The sequence below is a fragment of the Erpetoichthys calabaricus genome, chromosome 9 (genome assembly GCF_900747795.2).
Source record: "Erpetoichthys calabaricus chromosome 9, fErpCal1.3, whole genome shotgun sequence".
Classification (NCBI taxonomy): Eukaryota; Metazoa; Chordata; class Cladistia; order Polypteriformes; family Polypteridae; genus Erpetoichthys; species Erpetoichthys calabaricus.
In genome coordinates, this window is record NC_041402.2 from 196770023 (window position 1) to 196796027 (window position 26005).

The 26005-nt window shown below is 47.7% G+C and overlaps 2 protein-coding genes across 6 annotated transcripts in view; both read right to left on the minus strand.

The window, feature by feature from the left end:
- LOC114657087 (glutamine synthetase-like) overlaps positions 1-26005 on the minus strand; it is a 95839-nt gene that overhangs the window by 30348 nt on the left and 39486 nt on the right. Inside the window, exon 1 of one of the 2 annotated variants that reach the window (XM_051931511.1) lies at positions 14124-14263. The exons of the other annotated variant lie outside the window; for it this stretch is intronic. The gene's annotated coding sequence lies outside the window, so the exon portion shown is untranslated. Of the gene's footprint in view, positions 1-14123; positions 14264-26005 lie in introns of those variants that run through there. 2 annotated transcript variants of the gene reach the window in all.
- LOC114642613 (glutamine synthetase-like) overlaps positions 1-26005 on the minus strand; it is a 67325-nt gene that overhangs the window by 1834 nt on the left and 39486 nt on the right. Inside the window, exon 1 of one of the 4 annotated variants that reach the window (XM_051931508.1) lies at positions 14124-14263. The exons of 1 other annotated variant lie outside the window; for it this stretch is intronic. The gene's annotated coding sequence lies outside the window, so the exon portion shown is untranslated. Of the gene's footprint in view, positions 1-453; positions 518-14123; positions 14264-26005 lie in introns of those variants that run through there. 2 more of the 4 variants (XM_028791477.2, XM_028791478.2) reach the window with 2 other exon arrangements.

Sequence of the window (26005 nt, forward strand, 5' to 3'; positions counted from 1 at the left end):
CCATGGTGCCCCGAAAAGGACACAGTAAAGGTCAACTAGCTAATAGTGAGTGGGTGTGCCAGTCCTCCTGGACTGTTTAGACAAGGCCTTTTGTCCACCTTGGGCGGGTCTTCTGTCCAGCGGCTCTTTAAACCCCGAAGTGGCCGCCTGTCCGCTGCGATACCAGAGACCCAGGAAATCGTCGTCCATCATCCCATTACACCCCCGGGGGTCTCAGCCATAAAGCCCCACACACTCCCGGTGGTCTTACAGCGCGATGCGTTAACCCCTTCTGCTCCGCCCGCTCGTTTCGTCCCCGCGTGTTCTCAGACATGAAGCCGGCCGAACACCCTGCGCCACCGGACCGCCATCAGCGGAGCTCTCGCCGGTTTTTGTTTTTTTTAGTTTGTCGTGTCGTGTCGTGTCGTGTCGTGTCGTCCCGTCCCGTCCCGTCCCGTCCCGTCCCGCACTTACCGGCTTACCGGCGGTCCGTCGCTCTTTCTGCTGTCCTAGCGCTCGGCCGCTGCGCTCTTTAAAGTGTCGGTCAGGTCTCGCGAGTTTTGGCCCCGACAGGTTTGTCCACTTCGCCCCGCCCACACACACACACTCTCCTCACCTACGTGGCGCGCTCGGTTCGCCTTAATTTGGGTGTGGCCGCCTGACTGGTTCGGCCGGCGATTTGAGGTCAAAGCGCGCTAATCGCCCATTAAGTGCCCCGCCCTCCTCGCGCTGTCCATTCCGATGGCCGACGTTCACGGACCCCCTGGCGCCCCAGCTGACCTGCTTGTTCTCTTTTTGCCTTCTCATCATCCGCTGAGCCGCCATGTCCACGAGGTTGAAGCGAAACGAAAGACGTCTCGGACTGCAGCGACTGAAGTCGCACCGGGACAGGATAAGTGACAGGGACACGAGGCGCCTTCACTTGTCACTAGATTGTAGTCAGATATCAAGTAGCCTAAATACCCAGGGTGCCAGTCCATCATGCATCCAGACACTGGTCACCCAACAGACATGTCATTGTGACTTGGGTGGGTGCACAGCCATGTGGGCATCAAAGTCTGTGGCTGGGATTTGAGACAGTGTCACCACCCACTGTGCCAACATGCTGCCCGCCATACGCAGAATGTTAATCTACATAGAATTAAGGGTTGCATGATCCATGATCGGGCACAGTGGCACCCAGTATGGCACATGAAGAATGCACAGCTACTGCCCTGTGGACATCACCTCTTTCATCTCAATCCTCATCCTGCTGTTGCCCACTTTTACTTCCTGATTGGTGCATTTTTTTCAGATTTGGAAATTCCAGGCAGGCTGAGTGTACCAACCAGACAGAGGGATGGAAGTGACTGAACATGTGGGCACAGGAAAGACACAGAGAAGCAGATGCCAAGCAAGATACCAGTGCAGAAAGAAGGGAACCAGCATGGGTTGTAAGTGTGCTGAGAGTCCCAGACATATCTAGCCTGTGGGCATTAGAGAAAGGGTAGCATCCAATGAGGAAGAGGAGACTGGCATCTCTGAGCCCTGAAGGACTGGTGAGTGGCCAAGATGGGGCATCACACGAGGATGTGGATCACATGACCCATTGAAGTGTGAATTCAGAGTGGAGGGGACAGCAGAGTCACCAGCTGGCAATAGGGGTAGTGTATCCTACCCTACCCAGAATGCAGCTGCAAGACTCGTTTTTAATGTTCCCAAATTCTCTCACACTACACCTCTGCTGCGGAACCTGCAGTGGCTCCCTGTGGCTGCCCGCATCAGGTTCAAAACCCTAACACTTGCCTTTAAGGCCAAAACTGGAGCTGCACCACCTTACATATCAGCACTGGTCAAGCAGCGTGTCACTTCTCGCTGTCTCAGAACATCAAGCACTGCTCGTCTCGAACCTCCCTTACTTAAAAGAAGAGGACGACATTCATCAGGACTCTGCAGTGTTGGCTCCTCAGTGGTGGAACGAACTTCCTCTTGCTGTACGAACAGCGGAGACCCTCACTGTCTTCAAACGTCGTCTGAAGACACACTTCTTTAAACAGCACTTGGGGGACTAAAGTCACCATACTTTTTTTTTCTACCCTTTCTCTTTATATATATATAATAAAAAAAAAAATTGTACTAAACGTACTCTTTTCTTCTAGCAGGGTTTGTGTACAACTTGGTCAGCGGTAACTTGTTTAATGACAGTAGATTAATCCTAGCCTTAAAGACTGAAGAACAGTCGTAGACTACTAAGCACTGTTGGAAGTCGCTCTGGATAAGAGCGTCTGCTAAATGATGTAAATGTAAATGTATCCTGGCCTGTGTGAAGGAACACTGCTGGCAAAGCAGGGTGGTCATGCCAGGCTTGGCTCTTCTGCCCCATTTTTGCCCCGCTGGCTCTTTTCTGTCACAGCTGCCTGTGCCCATCCTCCCCACCCCTTTCCATGTGACACTGATGCCCACCACATCTTACTGCAGACGGCTGCCCAACAGTCCTGGACCTTCACAATATGCTGCTCCCCCATGCAGTCGTCTATGCAGTGGTGACCCATGCTGTGCTGTCCTGTGCCCATCAACCTGCGGTGTCCTCATTGTGTGACTGGGCCACCGTCATGCATCACCGTAGCGATGGGGAGATGTGCAGCTAAGAAGATTCGATGTTCTCCTTACCCACGTGCCAACCTCATTGCTTGCTTCAGTGGTCACCAGATGTGTTTTATGTCTCCAGTCCCTGAGCTGCCATTGACTGTCATGTGACCTGCTGCCACCAGTCGGGTGAGTGACACCAGAGGTCTGAGGAGACCAGCTGGACAGGCTTTCTCTCCTGCTGGATGCTGACCCCATATTCACAGAGAGGTCTGATGGACGGGTGGTCACTCAGTGGCACTCCTACCCTCTTACAGTGCCTGGTCTGTGTTTTTGTCTCTGGGGAGCTGCAGTTGGGTGGCACCATCTAGCCCACTGCTTACATTGTCCTTGAGTTTACACTGAGGTGTGCCACTCCACACTGGGTGCCAAGTTTGTATTGAGAGCTCCAATGCCACCTTGTAGAGGCCCATGTGTCCTGTGCCCAGGTGGTCAGGTCCTGCCATGGCATGCTTTTGTTGAGGTGCCACCAGGACTTCAACAGATGTCTTTCCCAAATCGGTGTGTAGGGTGTCTTTGCCTGGCTAGTGCCAGTGCCAGGTGCCAGCCAGCAAGGAAACCAAAGAGGCTCCAGTGACCACCGTGGGCAGTGGGGCAGTCGATCTCTTACCCTCCTGAGCTTTGCGTGCCAACTGCTCTCGGCAGACCTCAGTGTTTGCATGGCAGGAGTGTGCCAGGCACGCACTTGAAGCTCACCTCACTTAAGATGCCATTTACTGCCTGAGCGGGCATTGCAGACATGACAGAAATCTTGGCATTGATGCCATCTAGGATCTGACAGGCCATAAAACTTCAGTATCTGAGAGCAGAGCACACTTGGCCACAGTGGGCATTGTTCATGTTAGCAGGCAGAGAAGTGGAATGGCACCCTGGCACTGGTCATAGAGTGCCCTCCATGATATTCTGTCAGTGCCACTCCAGAGCAGGATGAGGACTGACAGAAGTGACCTAGGAGTCCTGACGTGGGCATTTTGCCATCTCTGGTCCTTTGAAGATGCCCACTAGCCAGCCAGCCAGCAGTACCCTCACGTGACACTCGTCAGCTCTGTAGCGCCCTCTAGCTCTCCCTTTGTTCCCATTCTGACTAAGGCTGGCGGGAGTCACACAGGTCACACACAGCCCCCTGAACTGGCCAACTCCTGCTGTGTGGTGAATGACAATGACTCTACAAGGCGCTATACAGAGGACAGACTCACGGGATCATTACGAGTAAAATGATAAAGACAATTGGGGGAGGTGACCATCCGCTGCCATGAGGGTCTGGTGTGCCCCCTACAGGCTGCCAAGAGCCCGGCCGGCCAGGCGTGGCCACTGTGGCAGATGAGCGATCAATGTGACCAGCTATGAGTGACACCGCCACCTCAAATATCCCCTGTGACGGGCGTGTGAATGGGTGCATGCCAAGGAGGTGCTGGGCACCACCCACTGCATGACATGGTAGGTAGGATTGTCTACTCTTCCTCTTGCACACACTGGCACAATCTGAACTGGAAGCTGAAGCGCTGATGCCCCTGCCTGCCCACCTTTAGTCCGTGACATTGGTTCAAGGTGGGCTGTCATGACCGTGCCATGCAGGGGTGCAAGAAGATGGCAGATGGCCGCTCCCGTGTGCCAGGTGATGGCGGCAGATCTGTTGCGTTGTTTTATTGTTTTTCTTTGTGTGTTTCTTAATTTTTGATTTCATTATTATTTTTATTTCTTTGTTTGCTGTCACCACTTTTTCTCTCCTGCCCCTCAGACTCACCGGTCGTTGCACTCGGCGCTCTCGGAAAAACAAAATGTAAGCAGCGCCTGCAGATGAGTGGTAAGGCGCTGTATAAGATCAGTCCCACCGGGTCACAGCTGATCATGTGACCAAGACTGCTGCCAGGCACAGTTTCTCAATGTTCGCCGCTAGAGGGCGCTGTTGTCTCATTTCTTCCTTTTGATGAGACCCTCTCAAGTCGGGGCGCCCTCTGCCGACTGGAGTGTCATTTCCGGGGTCCTGCCACCCGAGTCACCGCGCCAAAAAAATGTCAGGGATACTTGGGAGGTCCATGCAAATCTTTAGGGAGCCTGAGATGCGGATCGCGGATCTCGGATCAAAAACAGAAAAAGAGTCCAGCCGGTGGTCCCACATCAGAGCTTCTCACAAACCGGCGACACAACCGAAAGCAAAGAATCCGTTAATCTTAAATTAAACAGACGGCAGGGGGACAACACGCGCAGACCCCTCTGTCCGAATGGCGACACTGGCAGGCACGAGTGGCGCTTTGAAGATAAGGCGACGTCCTGAATGGTCCGTGTGTCCAGAAGCCGGAGATCGCCGACCCCTCCGGTGTTCGGATAAGGGGGCTTCAGGTGAAAGGTCGGCGACGAGTATGAGCTCATTCGTAATTCGTCTTCTTCAGTAAAAGCTCAAGTGACCCCTGAGACAAATAAACTTCACTCCATCCATGATCACATCAAGTGGGAATGACGTGTGACAAGATGTGCTGATGGCAGGTGACACTTTGTGTTGTCCTTAATTGTAACAAATAACAGCTGATGTTTTGTGTTTTCTGCTGCAGCCTACTGTGTCGAGTTGAAGGTCTTTTAGGTTTGATCTAAAAAAGGGTTAAAAACCTCGATATGTTATATAGCGCCTTTCACTCTATCTATCTATCTATCTATCTATCTATCTATCTATCTATCTATCTATCTATCTATCTATCTATCTATCTATCTATCTACAGTGTGCCAGCAAATGCCCAAAGAAAGCAGTAGCAGGACACAAATGGCAAGAAAGAAAGGAAGGCTTTATGGTGCCACAGAGCACAAGCCCGACCAGTCACTGATCCTAACTTAGATGGGTATGAATGCCCAGCCTTACCCTCTATTGCCAGCAGCTCCAGCACATTCACTCTGCAACTTCCTGGTATTCACATCCAGGGTTTGCCCAATTCCAAGAAGTGGGTATGGCAGCTAAAGGGCAAGCAGTGGGCAGAGGGGCACAGGACATCTGCTCTTTCCTCTTCTGTCAGCCCCCCCTTCTTGTCCACTGGCACTCGTAGATTGTGTTGGTTGACCTTGGCGTGTCACCTGGACTGAGAGATCTGTAAACGCTGCCAGGCGTGTGCCCCGTGAGATACTGAAGCTGAAGTGACCAGTCTCAGCCACTGTAAGTGGGTCATCGATGTCACTCAGCTGTGTCCATGTGAATCAGCGCTGGTCACTTACGCATGTCCAATATGAACCTGCCCACCAACATAAAAACAACCTCAGAGGTTACAGCGCCATCTGAGGACACGTCTACCCCAAAAACACCTGGAGAGGTGAAGCCCCCAAGTGCTGAGCAGCTCACCTTACAGCAAGTCCTAGCAAACAACGCGGGGGTCTTTAGAGAGGCACTAGAGACTTTAAAGGGGGGGTGAACTGGGGGGCCGGTCCAAGATTCTGTCACTATGCCCCCAAAGTGGACGCTGAGGCTCTTCAAGGCAGGAATTGTTACTGAGGTTCAGCGTTCAGGGGGGCCGCGCCAATTGCTGAACAGAGCAGCACCCTGTACCTAAAGCGGAGGTCTTTGTGCAGTTGGGCCAGGGGGTCACAGGTGGCAGACACAGGTACTGTAGGTGGGAGTCATGCATATCCACAAACACACGATAACAGAGTACCCCTCAGGGTGTCGTCAGCGCCAGAGGTGGTCTGAGGGGTCTCTTGAGGTGACATTCCAGTGACATGTTGACGCAGTGCTTAGCAGGGTGAAGGAGGCAGGACAGCACAGGACGTACGCCTGGTGTAGAACGTGTCACCGTGATGGGGACATTCAAGTTCTTATTGTCACACCAGCCTCAGTGTCGTTATTTGAATGATCAAAGAGATGACAAGCGGTGACACGTCACAACTGTAGCAGCCACTGAGAGATTTGCCTTTTGTGTGCGCATGTCTGGCGTTGAAACGGTAAAAACACAACGTAGACGCGGACGGGAAATGAAGACGACATGCAACTGCTCTGTGCCCCCTGCGCTGGCATGTGCTGACCAATCAGAGGATGATGTAATAAGCACGAATCACTCGGAGCGCCAGTGCCAGCGTAAGTTGGCGTTCCCAGAAGTCTCTGCTTTCAGACGCAGAACTGGAGACCACCATCTGCATTTGGAAATGAAAACTGGGGGGTTACAATGTGAACGTCAATGCATGAGGATCAGAGGCCATCGTAGGTACAGTCTGTGGGGCACTGCCTGGTAAGGTGGGTGTTAGAGGGGCAAAGAGAGATGTGAGTGAGCCGAGAGATGACAGCCCCTGTGTCCGTCTGTGCCATGTCTCTGCTATCTAACAGATGGCGCATCACAAACTGCTTTTATGAGCCTCAAAATATCAAATGGCATAAAAGAGATGCGCCATCTGTTGGAATGACACCTGCAGCACAGTGGTAACCTACATCAGAGGTAACCTTCAAAAGTGGACCTCTAATTGGTTAACCGTCAGGAGGCAAGGAGTACAGAGAAGAGACGAATGCTCCAGGCGGAGGGAGGTCGTCAGTGGAGTCCCTCAGGGGTCTGTCTTTGGACCCTCATTACTTTTGCTGATTTGTATTAATGACATCGATTCGGGTGCAGTTAGTGAACTTGTCAAATTCATAGACGACACTAAAATTGGAGGAACGGCAGGAACAAGAATTGAAGAAGAGCTGGATGAGCTTCAGAACTGGGCGAACACTCGAGAGAGGCAGTCTAAGTGCCAAGTGCGCCACGTGGGCAAAAGGGCATCAAATATAAATACAAGATGGGGGACACGGAGCTACAGGAAGGGACCTCTGAAAAGGATTTAGGGCTTCATGTTGACGCAACATTTTCATTGTCTAAGCAATGCACAGACGCAAATAAAACGTTAGGTCACATCATCAAAACGTGAATCCAAGTCAAGGGGCATCCTGCTCAAACGGCACAAACACACTGCTGAGACCACCACAGGGGTCCCATGTGCAGCTCTGCTCACCACGCTACAAGAAGGGCAGAGCAGCACCTGAAGCTGTGCAGAGGAGAGCAAGCAGGTGCATCATGGGACTGAAGGACAATCACACCTGTTCAGTCTCGAGCAGAGGAGACCACCGGGGGTCCTCGTCCAGGTCTTCAACATCCTCACAGGCGTCGATAAAGTGAATCACACACTCGAGGACACCTGTGGACACCAAAGAGAAGTGCACTTCAAACTCAAGCCTGGGAAAAAAAAGTGGTGGGAATTTGAGCAAACCTCAGAAGAATTGGGATGAGATCATCGGGACAAATTAGCTACTAGCGAAACAAACGGGCATCATGGGCTGAATGGCCTCCTCTCATTGGTCAAATCTCTTATGTTCTATATTACTACAAATGTTTGTGCTGCGCCATCTGTTGGAATGACAAATGCAGTGCGCTTTATCACTACATCCATCCCTCCATTACTATATGCATTGCAAAATACACTCCAACTGATGTGGCACTGCAAATGTTAATGCTGAGGCCTACGCTGATTCTTTAGACCTGAACTCTTTTTAGATGGGTGGCACAGCTGGTATATGTGGACAAGACTGGTGCCTGGTGGTGGCACTAGAGGGTACATGAGTCGTTGACCAGCACAGAGATGGAGTGTCTTATGCAGAACGTGGCTGTGGAACAAACAGCTAAACAAACGGGCCTGATGGACCAAATGGCCTCCCCTCGCCCACAGGATGTTCTTCAGAGGGTCAGATAAGAGATGGAGATGCCGCAGAGCGCTTAGGGAATTCTGGGATGTGGAAAGGAGTCTCGTTATTCATGAGGACGCACAGCTAGTGCTGAGATAAACTAACCAGTGGGTTAGAAAATGGGAAACGGGGGGCTCTGCACTCAACGTGTCTGTCAGCACCAGCTAAGAGTAAGTGAAGTGGCAGTGCCCGGGCCACGGGCATCTATCAGCTGTCTAACTTCAGCTGATGCGAGATCTTATAGAAAATGGTCATCACAGAACCCTAATAACGACGGCATGTTCAGAGACGTCACCACAGCCAGAGTGGCAGAGAGGGCACAAAAACTCAGTCAGGTCTGCCATCTACAGCCAGCCAGAGGACGGCACTTTCCACAATGGCACAGGATTTGAACCCAAATTTATTTATTGAGTGCCATCAGAGCAAAGTGACCAGCAGTGGCCAATTATCAAGTCAAATGAGTGCAGGAAGAAGATGACAGTGAAGACTGAAGTCATCCTCAGGGCACCTCACCCGTGGGCACAGGCTCCATCTCGTTCAGCACACACGTGCGGGTGATGGCCTCCATCACAGCGTATGGGTCACAGTTGGCAGCGGGACGGCGGTCCTCAAAGTAGCCACAGCCATCTTGACCGACCTGGTGGGAGATGCGGATGCTGGCGTTACGGTTGTTGATGCCAGCAGAGAACTCGTGGATGCTGGAGGTCTTGTGGGTGCCAGTCAGGCGGCGGGAGTTGTCGGCGCCCCCTTTAGGGTCGTACATGCGGATGTGATACGAGTGTCGCTTGCTCAGCTTCTCGATGGCCTCCTCGATATGCCTGGAAACAAAAGGAACAAATTGCCTAAACTGAGTGATGTGCCATCTCCTTGGCACAGCCCACCCTGCCACAAGGACGGCTCACTTACTGAAGTCCCCCCTTGTTACGCATTGCATCTGTGCTGAAGTTGGTGTGACACCCTGCTCCATACCAGTTACCCGCAATCGGCTTGGGGTCAAGCGTGGCCACCACCCCGAAGTCTTCACAGACACGGTGCAGCAGGAAGCGCGCCATCCAGAGGTGATCACCCATGGCAATGCCCTCACAGGGCCCTACCTGGAACTCCCACTGAAAGGAGACAGTTATTATAGCGCCTTTCACGGGCAGACTCCCATTTACTGACATCATGAACTGGGGCCAGCAGAGGGCGCAATGACCTAGTGCCCACCCACACATACCTGAGAGGGCATGGCCTCTGCATTGGTGCCAGCAATCTTCACCCCAGCATACAGACAGGCCTTGTAGTGGCACTCAGCGATGTCTCGGCCGTAGACTTTGTTGGTTCCAACACCACACCAATGGAGACCTGCAAGGAGAGGGCAACAATGAGATTGGGCAGTGCCAGCGGAAGACCAGACACCTATCTAATATTAAGAGGTGGCACAGCTCACCTTCGGTTGCAGGGTAGCCATTCTTGGGCCAACCAAAGGGGTGCTTGTCGATGCCCAGCAGCAAGTACTCCTGCTCCATGCCAAACCAAGGGTAGCTGTGCCCGGCCTGCTCCATCACCTGACGGCAACTGCTGCGCAGGTTGGTCCCTGAAAGATCAAAAGCTGGCTTTAGTTTGGCATTCAGGGTGGAGGGCACACCTAGACATTTGCCACACGCACATGTGCCGTCCTCAAACACACACCCACACTTGAGTTACCTGTTGGCTCGCGGTTGTGCCTGAGCACCTCGCACAGCACCAGCTTGTTGCGGTCCAGCGTGAAGGGGTCCCTGAACAGGCACACGGGCATCAGGTACATGTCTTTGTTGGAGCCATCTGGCCAGTAGACACTGTAGCCATAGAAGTTCCACTCTGGAACATCTGAGGGCAAATCAATTCGGTCAGGATGTTCCCAGTGAGGATTGTGCCCAACTTGTGCCACCCGAGAACCATACTTACCTTCGATGCCCTTGGGCTCCGAGTCCAGGGTCCTTGTCTTGCAGTGCAGGCCTTCTCCAGTGCTATCGATCCAAATGTAGGTGACCTGCACCTTGTCCCCCTGTGGTAGGCACATGTACTTGTCCCGCACGGTCTTACTGAGGTCAGAGCTGGCAGACATGGCACTTGACATGGTGATGGTGGGACTGGAAGGACAAAGATGACAGATTAAGAATTGGCAGTGCCAGGAATGCCCAAAGCATGTCTATACTGATAGGTCATGGGCACAACACTGGGCATTACTGGTACAATGCAGTTAAATCCCAGTTCTGACTGTGGTGCCCCTCTGTGGTGGCACCTGCCTTTTGCTCATTTTGCACTTGCTGTCCAGATGACAAAACCGGTGCTTGGCATTAATGGCATCACACCCCGTCAGTCTGGGGGGCTTAAGGGTCTAAAGCTCTGAAGAGCAGCTTATCTGTACCTGGGACAGTGGGTGGGGGGGGCAGTCAACGTAAATATAAAGATGACAGGCAGCAGCCACAGGGGGGCACTACAGATTACAGACCACTGGCGATCAGCTCAGTGACCCAGCGGCCAGGAATCAGCGGTCAGCAAAGACCCAAGTGGGCAAACCGATGTTGGCAGATCGTCTGTTGGGTGAAAGCCCATCACTCGGGACCAAAATATTAAGGTGGACGTCTGAAAGGCTGGTGGTGGCGAGGGGGCACAATGCGCTAAAGGCTCGGGTACACTGGAAAAAATGGCATGTCAGATTAAGATAAAGAAAATGTACATCGGCTGCACATAATGAAACTGTTTTTATCAAAATAATTTAATTAGATAGATAGATAGATAGATAGATAGATAGATAGATAGATAGATAGATAGATAGATAGATAGATAGATAGATAGATAGATAGATAGATAGATAGATAGATAGATAGTGTGAAGGCACTATATGATAGATAGATAGATAGATAGATAGATAGATAGATAGATAGATAGATAGATAGATAGATAGATAGATAGATAGTAAAGGCGCTATATGATAGATAGATAGATAGATAGATAGATAGATAGATAGATAGATAGATAGATAGATAGATAGATAGATAGATAGATAAAATTAATGATATTATATTAAATGAACATGTCAATAAAGCATAAAATTTTATAAACTTTTTAAAAAATGCACCTCACCGACTTACTTAGCTATAACTTTTTTAGGTTGTCAATTATTGTTATTGCAATGTAATTTTATAGTTCATGTTCCAAGTTATTAATACGAAATAAACAGGTTTGTTTATATCTCAATTAATTTTATTTGGTAAAAATAATACAAACTAACAAAAATACAAAATATTAATATTCAAAAGCTGAAATGTAGACGAGCGCTGTGCCACAATGTCACGACCAGAGAGCTACATATGAAGACGAGACGCACCGCGGGTAGAGGGTTATATTCTACAATACATTATATTTGTGTAAAGTGAATGTTAAATATTAGTAAAATATAAAGTGCTTGGCACCTTCTTTCACAAAATTATTTATTTTTTTATTTTTCATTTTCAATCGAGTAAATTCGGCAACTGCATGCATTGTATTAATAGGACTTGTCTGGTTGAGCGATGTCCTGACTACTGACCACTGACCACTGACTACTGACTACTGACCACTGACCACTGACTACTGACTACTGACCACTGACTACTAACTACTGACCACTGACCACTGACTACTAAATACTGGCTACTGACTACTAACTACTGACTACTGACCACTGGCCACTGACCACTGACTACTGACCACTGACCACTGACCACTGACTACTGACCACTGACTACTAACTACTGACTACTGACCACTGACTACTGACTACTGACCACTGACCACTGACTACTAACTACTGGCTACTGACTACTAACTACTGACTACTGACCACTGACCACTGACCACTGACTACTAACTACTGACTACTGACCACTGACTACTAACCACTGACCACTGACCACTGACCACTGACTACTAACTACTGACTACTGACCACTGACCACTGACCACTGACTACTGACCACTGACTACTGACCACTGACTACTAACCACTGACCACTGACCACTGACCACTGACTACTAACTACTGACTACTGACCACTGACCACTGACCACTGACTACTGACCACTGACTACTGACCACTGACTACTAACCACTGACCACTGACCACTGACCACTGACTACTAACTACTGACTACTGACCACTGACCACTGACCACTGACTACTGACCACTGACTACTGACCACTGACTACTAACTACTGACCACTGACCACTGACCACTGACTACTGACTACTGACCACTGACCACTGACCACTGACTACTAACTACTGACTACTGACTACTGACTACTGACCACTGACTACTGACTACTGACCACTGACCACTGACCACTGACCACTAACTACTGACCACTGACCACTGACCACTGACTACTGACCACTGACTACTGACTACTGACTACTAACTACTGACCACTGACCACTGACTACTGACTACTGACTACTGACTACTGACTACTGACTACTGACTACTAACTACTGACCACTGACCACTGACCACTGACTACTAACTACTGACTACTGACTACTGACCACTGACCACTGACTACTAACTACTGACCACTGACTACTAACTACTAACTACTGACCACTGACCACTGACTACTGACCACTGACTACTGACCACTGACTACTAACTACTAACTACTGACTACTAACTACTGACCACTGACTACTGACCACTGACTACTGACCACTGACTACTAACTACTGACCACTGACCACTGACCACTGACTACTGACCACTGACTACTGACTACTGACTACTGACTACTGACCACTGACCACTGACCTGACGATACTAATGAGCAGCAACGCTGAAGCGGTTGACGTACCGAAAGGCAGAACGCTAAGCGATCGCGACGACTTCACTGAACGTTGACTGACTTGAGCCGGGAGTCCGTGAGCTGGCGAGACGTTTACAGAGAATACAAGGATGAGGCGTCACGGAGTCCGCTTGTGTGATTAAGTGTTTGAAATGAATATCTGAATATTTCTCGTGTGTGTTTTTAACTTTTACTCCACTAACTTTTTTCTCTTAACTGGTGACAAGAACTCAAATCCAAACCTGCTGCGTCTTTGACAGTCACGTGACTTCACCGCCCCGTTATCCACGCTCCGCTGACGGTGACTCCGCTTGCTCCGTATATTCGTTTCCATCCATCCAACCAGCTCTCTACAGGGTCACGGGGGTCTGCTGGAGCCAATCCCAGCCAACACAGGGCGCAAGGCAGGAAACAAACCCCAGGCAGGGTGCCAGCCCACCGCAGGCGTTTTAATTTCCAGTGAGGACTACATAGAACTATTTTGACTTCTGTGCCCAAGTGACTGACATGAGTGTATTGCACATCCCACAAGATTCAATAACTTAAACGTGATCGAGTTGTGCTCAAAAGTGGAGCATAAACAGTACATGTACAGTAATAGAAAGTAAATTCATTTTTGTAAATGTAACAACCTGTCATTTTCATTTTTTATATGTAACGTTATACCTGACAGAAATTCGACACAACATGCACACCCATGAAATGCCAACTTGTACGGATATCTGGCCAAACCAAAAGATGTTCATAGTGGGCAAGTGTGCCATGGTACGGACTGGCACCACATCTAAGACTGATGCCAGTCCTACAGGACAAACTGGGGGCGTTAGGAAGAGTTTTGAAAAAGAAAACTGGCCGTGGAGACCACAGCCGCCCACCTTTGCCAGCCTTTAGAATTAAAACCACACGTCCACTTTGGATGGGCATCAGGGTGCGGGGTTTTCTGTCCACCCAGTAACCCCGGCGGCCGTCCAGCGGCTCTTTAAACCCACCTGTCCGTTACGATAAACTGCCTAAAAACTCCGGTGGTCTTACAGCGCTGTGTGTTAACCCCTTGTGCTCTGCTCGCTTTTCGGCTCTCCGCTCGTTCCGACCCCGCGTGATCTCAGGCTTAAAGCTGCCGGGACCGCCGCTCATTCGCTCCGTCTGTCGGTTGGTCCTTTCCTGCCCTCGTGCGCCGCTGAAGTTCGGAACCCAAATTACCGGCAGTCCGTCGGTCCTGCTGCTGTCCCGGCGCTCGGCCGCCGCGCTCTTTAAAGTGGCTGCCCGGTCCGCCCTCCCCACCCATTCATTTGGCTGCGCACCGCCTCTCAGCTACGGCTCGACGAATAGAGCGCGCTAAACGCTCATTAGGTGGGCGCGCTGAGCCCTCTGCAAGTGTCGACAAGTGTCACCTAAGAAGTCTGAAATATCGCTAAACATTTCTGTAAGTTTCTTTAGAAAATGACGAACTGCTAGATGGACGGGCAGAAGGCTTTGAACTTTGAGACCCGCCGCAAACCTGGAAAGCGTAGCCCCCCCCATAAGAAGGATTAGTGCGGAGGAATTGATGACTCAGCAGGAATTTGTTTAACTTCACTTGAAACTCACTGCGGGCTTCTGACCTCTGACCTCTCTGGGGGTCCAACACCGAGGCACTGCACGGGGGTCCGCTCAGCGTCCCAACTCCACTTGAACAATTCTAAATAAATCCGTGTTACTGTGGCCCAGGAATACTGAGCCTGTTGTGTGTCATTGACAAATGGACGACCCTCGGTTTATGGAGCACAGCCCACCATAAACCCGCATGAAGAACCACAGAGGAAAAAGAGGAGTCTGTGAATGGAAACATCTGGAAGTTTGTGATTCCCACCATACAAAGCTTGGTGGGGAGAGGGGGGGCACTAAATGACAAGAGAGATAGAAAGAGAGATGAAAGGCACTATATAATAGATAGATAGATAGATAGATAGATAGATAGATAGATAGATAGATAGATAGATAGATATGTGAAAGGCGCTATATGATAGATAGATAGATAGATAGATAGATAGATAGATAGATAGATAGATAGATAGATAGATAGATAGATAGATAGATAGATAGAGTGAAAGGCACTATATGATAGACAGATAAATAGACAGATAGTGTGAAAGGCACTATATAATAGATAGATAGATAGGTATGTGAAAGGCACTATATGATAGACAGACAGATAGTGTGAAAGGCACTATATAATAGATAGATAGATAGATATGTGATGGGCACTATATGATAGATAGATAGATAGATAGATAGATAGATAGATAGATAGATAGATAGATAGATATGTGAAAGGTGCTATATGATAGATAGATAGATAGATAGATAGATAGATAGATAGATAGATAGATAGATAGATAGATAGATAGATATGTGAAAGGCACTATATGATAGATAGATAGATAGATAGATAGATAGATAGATAGATAGATAGATAGATAGATAGATAGATAGATAGATAGATAGTGTGAAAGGCACTATATAATAGATAGATAGAGTGAAAGGCACTATATGATAGACAGATAGATAGATAGATAGTGTGAAAGGCACTATATAATAGATAGATAGATAGATATGTGAAAGGCACTATATGATAGATAGATAGATAGATAGATAGATAGATAGATAGATAGATAGATAGATAGATAGATAGATAGATAGATAGAGTGAAAGGCACTATATGATAGACAGACAGATAGTGTGAAAGGCACTATATAATAGATAGATAGATAGATAGATATGTGAAAGGCACTATATGATAGATAGATAGATAGATAGATAGATAGATAGATAGATAGATAGATAGATAGATAGATAGATAGTGTGAAAGGCACTATATAATAGATAGATAGAGTGAAAGGCACTATATGATAGACAGATAGATAGATAGATAGATAGATAGATAGATAGATAGTGTGAAAGGCACTATATAATAGATAGATAGATAGATATGTGAAAGGCACTATATGATAGATAGATAGATAGATAGATAGATAGATAGATAGATAGATAGAGTGAAAGGCACTATATGATAGACAGACAGATAGTGTGAAAGGCACTATATAATAGATAGATAGATAGATATGTGAAAGGCACTATATGATAGATAGATAGATAGATAGATAGATAGATAGATAGATAGATAGATAGATAGATAGATAGATAGATATGTGAAAGGCGCTATATGATAGATAGATAGATAGATAGATAGATAGATAGATAGATAGATAGATAGATAGATAGATAGATAGATAGATAGAGTGAAAGGCACTATATAATAGATAGATAGATAGATAGATAGATAGATAGATAGATAGATAGATAGAGTGAAAGGCACTATATGATAGACAGATAGATAGACAGATAGTGTGAAAGGCACTATATAATAGATAGATAGATAGATAGGTATGTGAAAGGCACTATATGATAGATAGATAGATAGATAGATAGATAGATAGATAGATAGATAGATAGATAGATAGATAGATAGATAGATAGATAGATAGATAGGTATGTGAAAGGCACTATATGATAGATAGATAGATAGATAGATAGATAGATAGATAGATAGATAGATAGATAGATAGATAGATAGATAGATAGATAGATAGATAGATAGATAGATAGATAGATCCAAAAGCAATCATGGCCGTGAACTCAGAATCAAACTGCTCCATATAGTTCTCCCAATGTGCAATATGAACCTTAAGTCTTCAATTTCGTTTTTCCTTTGTAAAAGTGACAATGACAATAAAGATCTATCTATCTATCTGACCAGCATGGCCTCTTGCACTGATGAGGGTGCAAGAGTAAAATTTCAAATTTGTACCAAGAAAAGAAAGTGGGCAACTGTAAAGATCGATTTGGAGTGTAATTGTTCATAAAATGCAAACACGCTGCCTATGTAAAGATCTCAAAGCGTCCGCATCGCTAGAATCCATAGGTTGAGCATGAGGAGGTCTGTGAGGGTCCTTCAAGGTGATTTCACGCAGCACATGAGAGCTTCTCAGCCTTGACTGGCATCCTCCTTTGGCTCCTCATTTGAAGCTCCTGCCGGATGACTGCACTGCTGCTGACCTGATGATGGTGAGTCCTGAGTGGAGTGCAGTGCGGGCATACAGAGAAGATGAAGAACAGGACTTGTCCTCCATTGTAAATTCCAAGATGTTGCTGTGCCGCCCAGTAGTAAACGTGACTGTGCCGGAACCCCTTCTGCTTCAGAGACCCCTGTAGATTGTGCGGCCATTTCAGACTCCACTCCAGAGTCGGATTCCTCAAAGAGTGAGACACTCATGGTGAATGGATGCTGTCCAGCAGCTCAGGAGGCCATGCGTTTGGCCAGTTCTTCTCACAGAGCTGAGATGGAGGTTGGACCACCCATTGACATCTTGATGATTGTACCCACTGAAGGTCCCAAGTTGTACTCGCGGTGGCCTTTCACAGATGTCTGACCACTTTGATGTTGTTTTGTGCTGCTGTTGCATTCATCCCAAGACGTTCTGCGACTTCTGCAGTTCCTGATATGTCGGTGGGCGACTCAGTCCTGGAAATGCTTTCACGATTAGCCTTGGCTTATGTGGACACCCCTGGGACTTACCCAAGTGACCTCCACTCGTCACTCGTGTCACAAACACAATGGTGGCTCAGGACTGCGGCTCACTTCACAATACTTTAGCAAAGGCCAGGAGCCACTTGGAGAGCTGCACCCCTGCTGGGACCACCACGACTGCCACCTGTGAATGGGCAACATGGACAGGTCGTTAGTTTAGCTGGGCTGAGCCTCCCCTCTGATTGTCACGTGAGTCGGTGGGCTTGAGTCCCCCATGGGTATTCTCACAAGTTGTATTCAAATGTTAATTAGAACACCGGAGGTTAAGCCCTGAAGCCCCCCAGGGACTGACTACCAAATACTTTAGCAAGCCCAGAGGCTGGCAGTCCTGTGGTTACCCTGAGAGGCCTTCACAAATCTAGTAGAGCGGGTACATCCTGCTCCTGAACAAACATGAAAGATGCCAACCTCTGCAAGGGCAGGGGGTCCGCCTGCCTGGCTATACTCAACCTCAGCTGTCAAGAAGTTGAGCAAACAACGAGTCACCTGAACAAGCCCGGTGGGGGAGGGGGGGGGGTTTAGGGGGGCAGATGACATCAATCAGCAAGGCCATTTCCAGCGAGTTAATATTCAAACTTTAATGTACGCCTGGCTAGGCAGCGGGCATTAAGTGCATTAAGTCCTGGAAGCCAACAGAAGACGTTGAATCAACACCCGTGAGCGGCTTCAGGGTGACCAGCAGGGCGACGCCCGCCTCATTTAAAGAGCCCCTCCCTCCTTCGTAAGCCAATGGAGTGCCTCAGGTGGCACTGCACTCTCACCCTCGGACAGCCTGGTGCTCCGGTGGTCTTCAGGACTGCCCCCGCCTTCTCTCTCTCATCCCCTCGCTCTGTTCGTTTGTCACCCCCCCCCCATTTCATGCCCGCCCTGCTCACTCGCTGGGCTTCACTTCTGAGAGTTTACCTTTGACCTCTCTCTTCTGTCAGACTGAAGCTAATTATGGGGTACAAGTCAAACACCGGAGTCCCCAAAGCCCCCCGTTCCTCCTCTGGCTCGTTCTCCTAGTAGATAATGACATGTCGTCCACTGATTGCTCTTCCCAGAATTCCCCACTCTGCTCAAGCACTTTGCCATCCCTCTCAGTTGGTTCAGCTGGTGACTCAAAAGAGACGCCATTTCTAAAGTGGTCTCCCGCTTGGCCCCCCAAACACTCGGCCTCTGCTCCTCCGTCCTGTGGATGTCACCACACCAATGGCCGGCCTGTCACGACTCTTGTATGTGCCTTCAATACACACAATGAAAGGTAGTGCTGGTGTCCCCTAATGTGCTCTTCGGTCTCATCACAGTCCTGGTGACACAGTGTGGTCACTTGTAAGGTGCGTCTTCTCGAGGTTAAACACTCTCACTCACATTTCAAGTCTTGTTCAAAACTTTGATGTCATGCGCCTCACAGGTGTTATCAATGCACACTAACGTGATGTGATGTAAGGGAAGTGGCAGAGGTGACCGCACACCATTGAGGCAGGTTGGCAGCATGCGTAGGTAGCACCCGCCTCAGCACCACACTGCACCAGGTCACCTTCATGTTTCTGCTCAGGTCCCTCTCTGACAGTCACCTTCATCTGTGGTGTCTTCTTGGGACACACAGCCAATGGCTCAATGGCTAATGCAAAAAGCAGGGGTGATAGTGGGCAGCCTTGTTGGGTGCCCCGCTTAAATCTGGAGTCATCTGAGCTTGTGCTGTTAATGGCAGCTGATACTTCTGGGCTGATCCATGCAGATATATGGAGGGGACTGTCAGGAGACTCCCATTTGACTCTGCAACCTTCAGGTGGGTCAGAATTTGTGGCCAAGTATTTGACATTAAAGAGGGTTGATAAATGTGCTTTGGTCCTGTGATGCCACTGACAGAAGCTCCGTCTCGAGCCAGGATCTTAACACCGTTACTCACGAGTGACATCGGTCTGCGCTATGCACATGGTAGTAAGACTTTATTATTCTTGGGAAATCTGTTATTATTATTAAGAGCTGGTGGATTGTTTGGGGTGGAATTGGATGTTCTTTGGCTGGTGGCATTTCTGTCATCGCAATGCAGACTTCCTGCGTAAGGACTTGTTTTTAGGCTTCTTTGAAATGTTTCTACTCTTCACTTTCTCTTCTTGGGTGGTAGGACTGCTGCGTCGCAGTAAGGGGACCTGGGTTTGTGTCCCCAAGGGGCTCCTGCCTGTGCAGAGTTTCCATGTCCTCAGAGTGTCTGCGTGGGCTTCCTCCCACAATGCAGGTTAGGTGGACTGGTGACACTTAGTTGGCCCTGGTGTGTGTGTGTGTGTTGGCCACGCCCACTCCCACGCCCCACCCCACCCTCCCATTTCTGTGTGCTTTCCATTTCTTTTTTACATTCACATCCCTGACGCGGTTTTATCAAATACTCTGACGTCAACCGCATCTCGTTTATTAGTTTAAGGCACCTGAGCGCCGAACGGCCAAACTACTCCGCTGCAATGGCTGCTCTAGTGCTGTCCCTCTCAGTACTTTAACCCGCTGTATCCGAGAGCGGAATCACAGCAGCTGATCGGATTATCTGCTCTGGAGGACACACGCCATGCCGCGGTCTATTTGAAGTTTATGGAGGATTTGAAAATTAAATCTCATTGTACCACACAAGGGTGGATTGGTGGCGCAGTGGGTAGTGCTGCTGTCTCACAGTAAGGAGACCCGTCTGGGTTCGCTTCCCAGGTCCTCCCTGCGTGGAGTTGGCATGTTCTCCCCGTGTCTGCGTGGGCTTCCTCACACAGTCCAAAGACATGCAGGTTAGGTGGATTGATGATTCTAAATTGTCCGAAGTGTGTGCTTGGTGTGTGTATGTGCCCTGTGGTGGGTTGGCGCCCTGCCTGGGATTGGTTCCTGCCTTGTGCCTGTGTTGGCTGGGATTGGCTCCAGCAGACCCCCGTGACCCTTTGTTAGGATTCAGTGGGTTGGATAATGGATGGATGGATGTACCACACAATAACAATAAAGGAGTTCAATTCAATTCAATGTGTTTCCAGATGATGACGACTGGCTCCAAACTCGATTTAGATTTCCAGGCGTTCTCTTCTTGGACCTCTTGATGTCATTTTTAACATGAAATGCAGTAAAGTATCTACAGTCATATGAACAAGTCTGGGACCCCCGTCAGCCTGCATAATAATTGACTCTCTGTGGGATACCGGCCTTTCATCCTGGCCAATACCCCCAGGCCGCCAGGTGGAGCTCTCCCTGCAGCATGGAGGTGCCCAGATACCAGCAGGGAATCCTGGACGATGGAGTTTTCCTTTACACCCCTGCTGGATACCACAGGGGCCAACAGAGGACGCTGCAGGGAGATTCAGAGAGTCGTTAGTAACCTGGAAGTACGTCTTAGTCACAGCGACAAGGGAGATGACGTACTTCCAGGATGAAGAGGAGGACTTTTTATCTGACCCAGAAGTGATAAGGAGTCACATGGACTGAAGGCTGGGAAACACTTCTGGGTCAAGGACTATAAAAGACTCTGAGAAACAGCAGAGCGTTGAGCTGAGCTGGGTGGGAGTGTGGAGAATTGTTATTGTGATTATTGTATGAGTATTGTGGAGAGGAGGGTGCTTGGTGCACTGTTTTTTAATAATTAATTCAATATTTTGGATTTTATCTGGCGTCTGGCGTATTGTCCAAGGGAGCGATAGTGCCCCCTATCTGTCACTCTCTCCTTTCAACTACAAAGGTAACGGTGGTCTGTCTGTCATTTCCTAGGATCATCGGAGTACTGCGGTGTTTTCCAAACAAAGATTTTTAGTGACTGTTATGGTGTATAAAATCTACATCTTATTCTGTATTATATTTTGCACAATCCCAACAAGATGAATTCAGATGTAGGAGGCATTATAATAAAAAAGGCAGATCCTCTTCCCTTATACCTGACTTTTAAACCAGTTGTTCATAGCTTAGTGCTAATTTGTTTACAGCCTGGGAAAGGAAGCCTGAGCTGATACCTCAGGCTATTGATTACTTTATGGATGGACATCTGGGACATCAATTTTGTTTACGACCTGGGAAATGAAGGCTGAGTCAATATCAAAGAACTTTATCACCTGGGGAGCAAAATTCATCCATCATATTGACAGCCAGCCAATCAGGGGCTTGGAACATTCATGTGCTGTGAAACCACGGCATGAAACTTTATAATAAATATGCCTCATTTTGAAAGAAACGTCAGCAGAAGAAGAAGAGAAATGGTGACGACAGAAGAGTGACGTCAGAGAACAAAACAAAGACACGTGTGACCAGTTTTCATCTGATTGTCAGTCAACAGCATTCTCATGAACATTGATTGCTAAATCAAACGCCGCCCTGGGACTTTCATCTTTGACATCACTGATTCCTTTCAGTAAGTTTTTTAAGACTATTTTATCCAGACTTTACTATCGATCTTATTTTCTATTACTTATTATTGTTCTTTAATAAATAGTAACTTGTTTTCATCTTTCCATGCTTTGTCTTAATGTCTAGAGTGATTGAAGTAATAAGGTAGATTTCTAAGAGCACCTGGCGTAGCTGGAGACTTTGCCATACGCTCTGTGCTGCGGGCTTTTAAGGCTGAGAGTGAGGCGCCACTCAATAGTTAGGGACAGTATGAGAAGAAGAAGGTATTCTTGGCTGATAAATGGCCTACAGTCAGGGATACGGAGTCTTTGTAGGTTTTAATATTTTCTTGGAGACCAAAGGTAACATTGAGGTCTGAGGTCTATTTAAAACATCGTATGTTGTCCGTGCCGATAATAAATAAGTCTCTTGATGTGCGGAGAGAGTGACAAGTTGTGTTATACTTAAAGCACTTGTGTGGTGTTTAAGTGCTAAAAGTTAGGCAACTGTGTGTGAGTCATTTGTAGGGCACTGTTGTGGTTAGGGTCTGAGTGTGTGTGAATCTGTGTATGTGTGTGTTATTATTTAGGGTGCAGGAGAAGACCAATCCAATAACGAACTTGACAAAGGAAAGGGTAACTAGACGATAACACAGTGACGTAGTATTTAGTCGTGTGAAATGAAATCACATGTGACAAACTGGCTGTGTATAAATGTGGGTCCCCTTGTCATTGTGCTGATTTGAATGCCTGTCACTGCTCAATGCTGATTGGTTGATGAGCTCGTCACACCTTGAACTTCACAGACCAGTGTGTCCAATCATGAGATATAAAGGTATTCAAGGTGGTCAGTTACAAGTTGGGCTTCCTTCCCTTTGACTCTCCTCTGAAGAGTGACAGCATGGGATCCTCAAAGCAGCTCTCAAAAGATCTGAAAACAAAGATTGTTGAGTCTCCTGGTTTAGGTGAAGGCCACAAAAAGCCATCTCAGAGGTTTAAACTGTCAGTTTCTGTAACTATAAGGAATGGAATCAGGAGATGGAAGGCCACAGGCACAGTTGCTGTTAAACCAGCAGGTCTGGCAGACCAAGAGAAAAACAGGAGTGGCATATGAGCAGGATTGTGAGAATGGTGACAGACAACACACAGATCACCTCCAAAGACCTGTGAGAACATCTGGCTGCAGATGGTGTATCTGTACATCGTCCTACAATTCAGCACAATTTGCACAAAGAACATCCGTATGGCAGGGTGATGAGACAGAAGCTCTCTCTGCACTCACACCACAAACAGAGTCGCTTGTTGTATGCCAATGCTCATTTAGACAAGCCAGAGTCATTATGGAACAAAGTGCTTTGGACTGATGAGACAACAATTGAGTTATTTGGTCAGAACAAAAAGAGCTTTACATGGTGGAGGAAGAACACCGCATTCCAACAAAAACACCTGCTACCTCCTGTCACATTTGGTGAAGGTTCCATCACACTGTGGGGTGGGCTGTGTGGCTAGTTCAGGGACTGGGGCCCTTGTTAAAGTTGAGGGTCGGATGAATTCAACCCAATATCAACAAATTCTTCAGGATTAATGTTCAAGCATCGGTCACAATGTTGAAGTGACGCAGAGGTTGGATATTCCAACAAGACAATGAGCCAAAACACAGTTGGAAATCTACAAAGGCATTCATGCAGAGGGAGAAGTAGAATGTTCTGGAATGGCCGTCACAGTCCCCTGACTTGAAGATCATCGACAATCTATGGGATGATTTGAAGCAGGCTGTCCATCAAATTGAACTGAACTGGAGAGATTTGTTATGAAGAATGGTGAACAAGACCTCCATCCAGAGTCAGACACTCATCAGAGGCTATAGGAGGACAGCGTCGAGAGGACAAAAGGAGGCTCAGCTAAGTACAGTGGAACCTCGGTTCACGACCCTAATTTGTTCCAAACCTCTGGTCGTAAACTGATTTGGTCGTGAACCGAAGCAGTTCCCCCCATAGGACTGTATGTAAATACAATTAATCCTATCCAGACCGTACGAACTGTATGTAAATATATTTTTTTAAAGATTTTTAAGTACAAATATAGTAAATTACACCACAGAATGCACAGTGTAATAGTAAACTAATGTAAAACACTAAATAACACGGACACAAACACCAGGCTCCCTGCTCAGCTGTAGCCTTACAACCTCATCGCTGTAAACACTTTTTTTTAAATGAGTTTTAAGCACAGGGAAAAAATGAACATTTGAAAAAAGAGAAAAGTAAGATTGCAGCACTTTCTTGTCACCACTCTTCACTTGCTTAGAAGCCATGGTTAACTGTAAAAGCACACGAAATACTGTAGAGCACAAAGAGTTCACAGGTAAAGCACACACGTCTGACCGAGAACAATGCAACACCTGCGGAAATCATCGGCGCATACAAACCGAAAGGGAAACTGGCCTGTTCATACACCGAGTGTGTGGTCGTGAACCGAGGCAAACGTTTGGCAAACATAAACCGAGACGTTTGTGAACCGAGGTCCCACTGTATTGATGTCATATCTCTGTTGGGGGGCCCACATTTCTGCACCTGTCTAATTTTGTTATGATGCATATTTCATATTTTCTGTTAATCCCATAAACTTAATGTCCCTGCTGAAATCCGACTGTGTCCATAAGGCATGTCAGATATTAAAAGGAAGTTCAGCCAACGAGAAACAAAAAATTAAGAGGGCTTCCCAAACTTTTTCATATGACTGTACATTACATTATACAGATACATTATAAACATCATTTAAATAATGTATACTGTTAATAATTAAATGTGTGGGCATGGTGGCACAGCAGTAGCGAGGAGCTGGCACCCTATCCAGGACCTGGTCCTGCCTCACGCTCTGTGCCACTCTGTTTCACTCCATCATCTTCCTTTTGTCATTTATACCACTGTGCCACCGTGCCAACAAACTGCGTTTTTCTTTGCTTCCACTTCACATTCGATGAAATATTTTTTTCGTGTGCTTTTGCTATTGTCTTGTAACCAAACAGTGAACAGAAGGTGATATTTATGTTGATTTGCATATTAAAATATGCAAAATTCTAGGGGGACTCGTGGTGGGACAGCAGGCGTGTGCACACAAATTACCTTTCGTGCTGACTGGGATTTATGGTGCAGAAGTGTGTGGAAGTTGGCTTACACTCAGTTTTGTGCCTCCGCACATTTCCACGTTTGTCTCAGTGTGACTTCTACACACGGCGCTAAACATGAGGCCCCTGGGTTAGAAGGACTCTCCGACTCACCGCTGCCTGAGTCTGTCACAATTTCAAGACGTTTTATTCTGATTGTCAGGCCGTCTCGTCTTCTAGAGACCCTCATGAGGAGCTCTGGCATATTCCTGGTCACCTCGGGATGATGTCTCAGTAATGAGCTCTGCCTCCTTCCTCGTTCGTTTTTATTTGGTCCTCTTCAAACAGCCTTCATCATTTCCCAGAATGCTCCTGAAGAAGCCTCTGAAGGTGCATTGCTCTCCAACAAGTAATCTGTTTGTCTGCTGATGACTGAAGGTTGAGATGCCCGTTGTGAGCTGGGCATGCAGGACATGGTGACGTTGGCCCCGGCATGAGGGGAGTGTTGTTGGGGATGACAATGGCGTCGTAATTACAAGATACGATAGGAGGCAAGAACTTCTCATCAACAAGGAGCTAATCAGCCCTTGAGTAATGATGTGTGGGTGAGAAGAAGGAATATTCTCCTGATATAGAAATCTCCATTCATCTGACAGGTTGGGATCCACAAAGAATCCTGAAATTATCTTTGGGCCTTCAGATGTTATGGGTGCTGAAACTGAGGGCCACTCTACGTCTGCCTAACCATTGAAACTGCGCAAGTGCCAAGCCATTTTGTGTCAATTCCCTGTCGTGCGTGTTAGGTGTGTGTATTTAGCA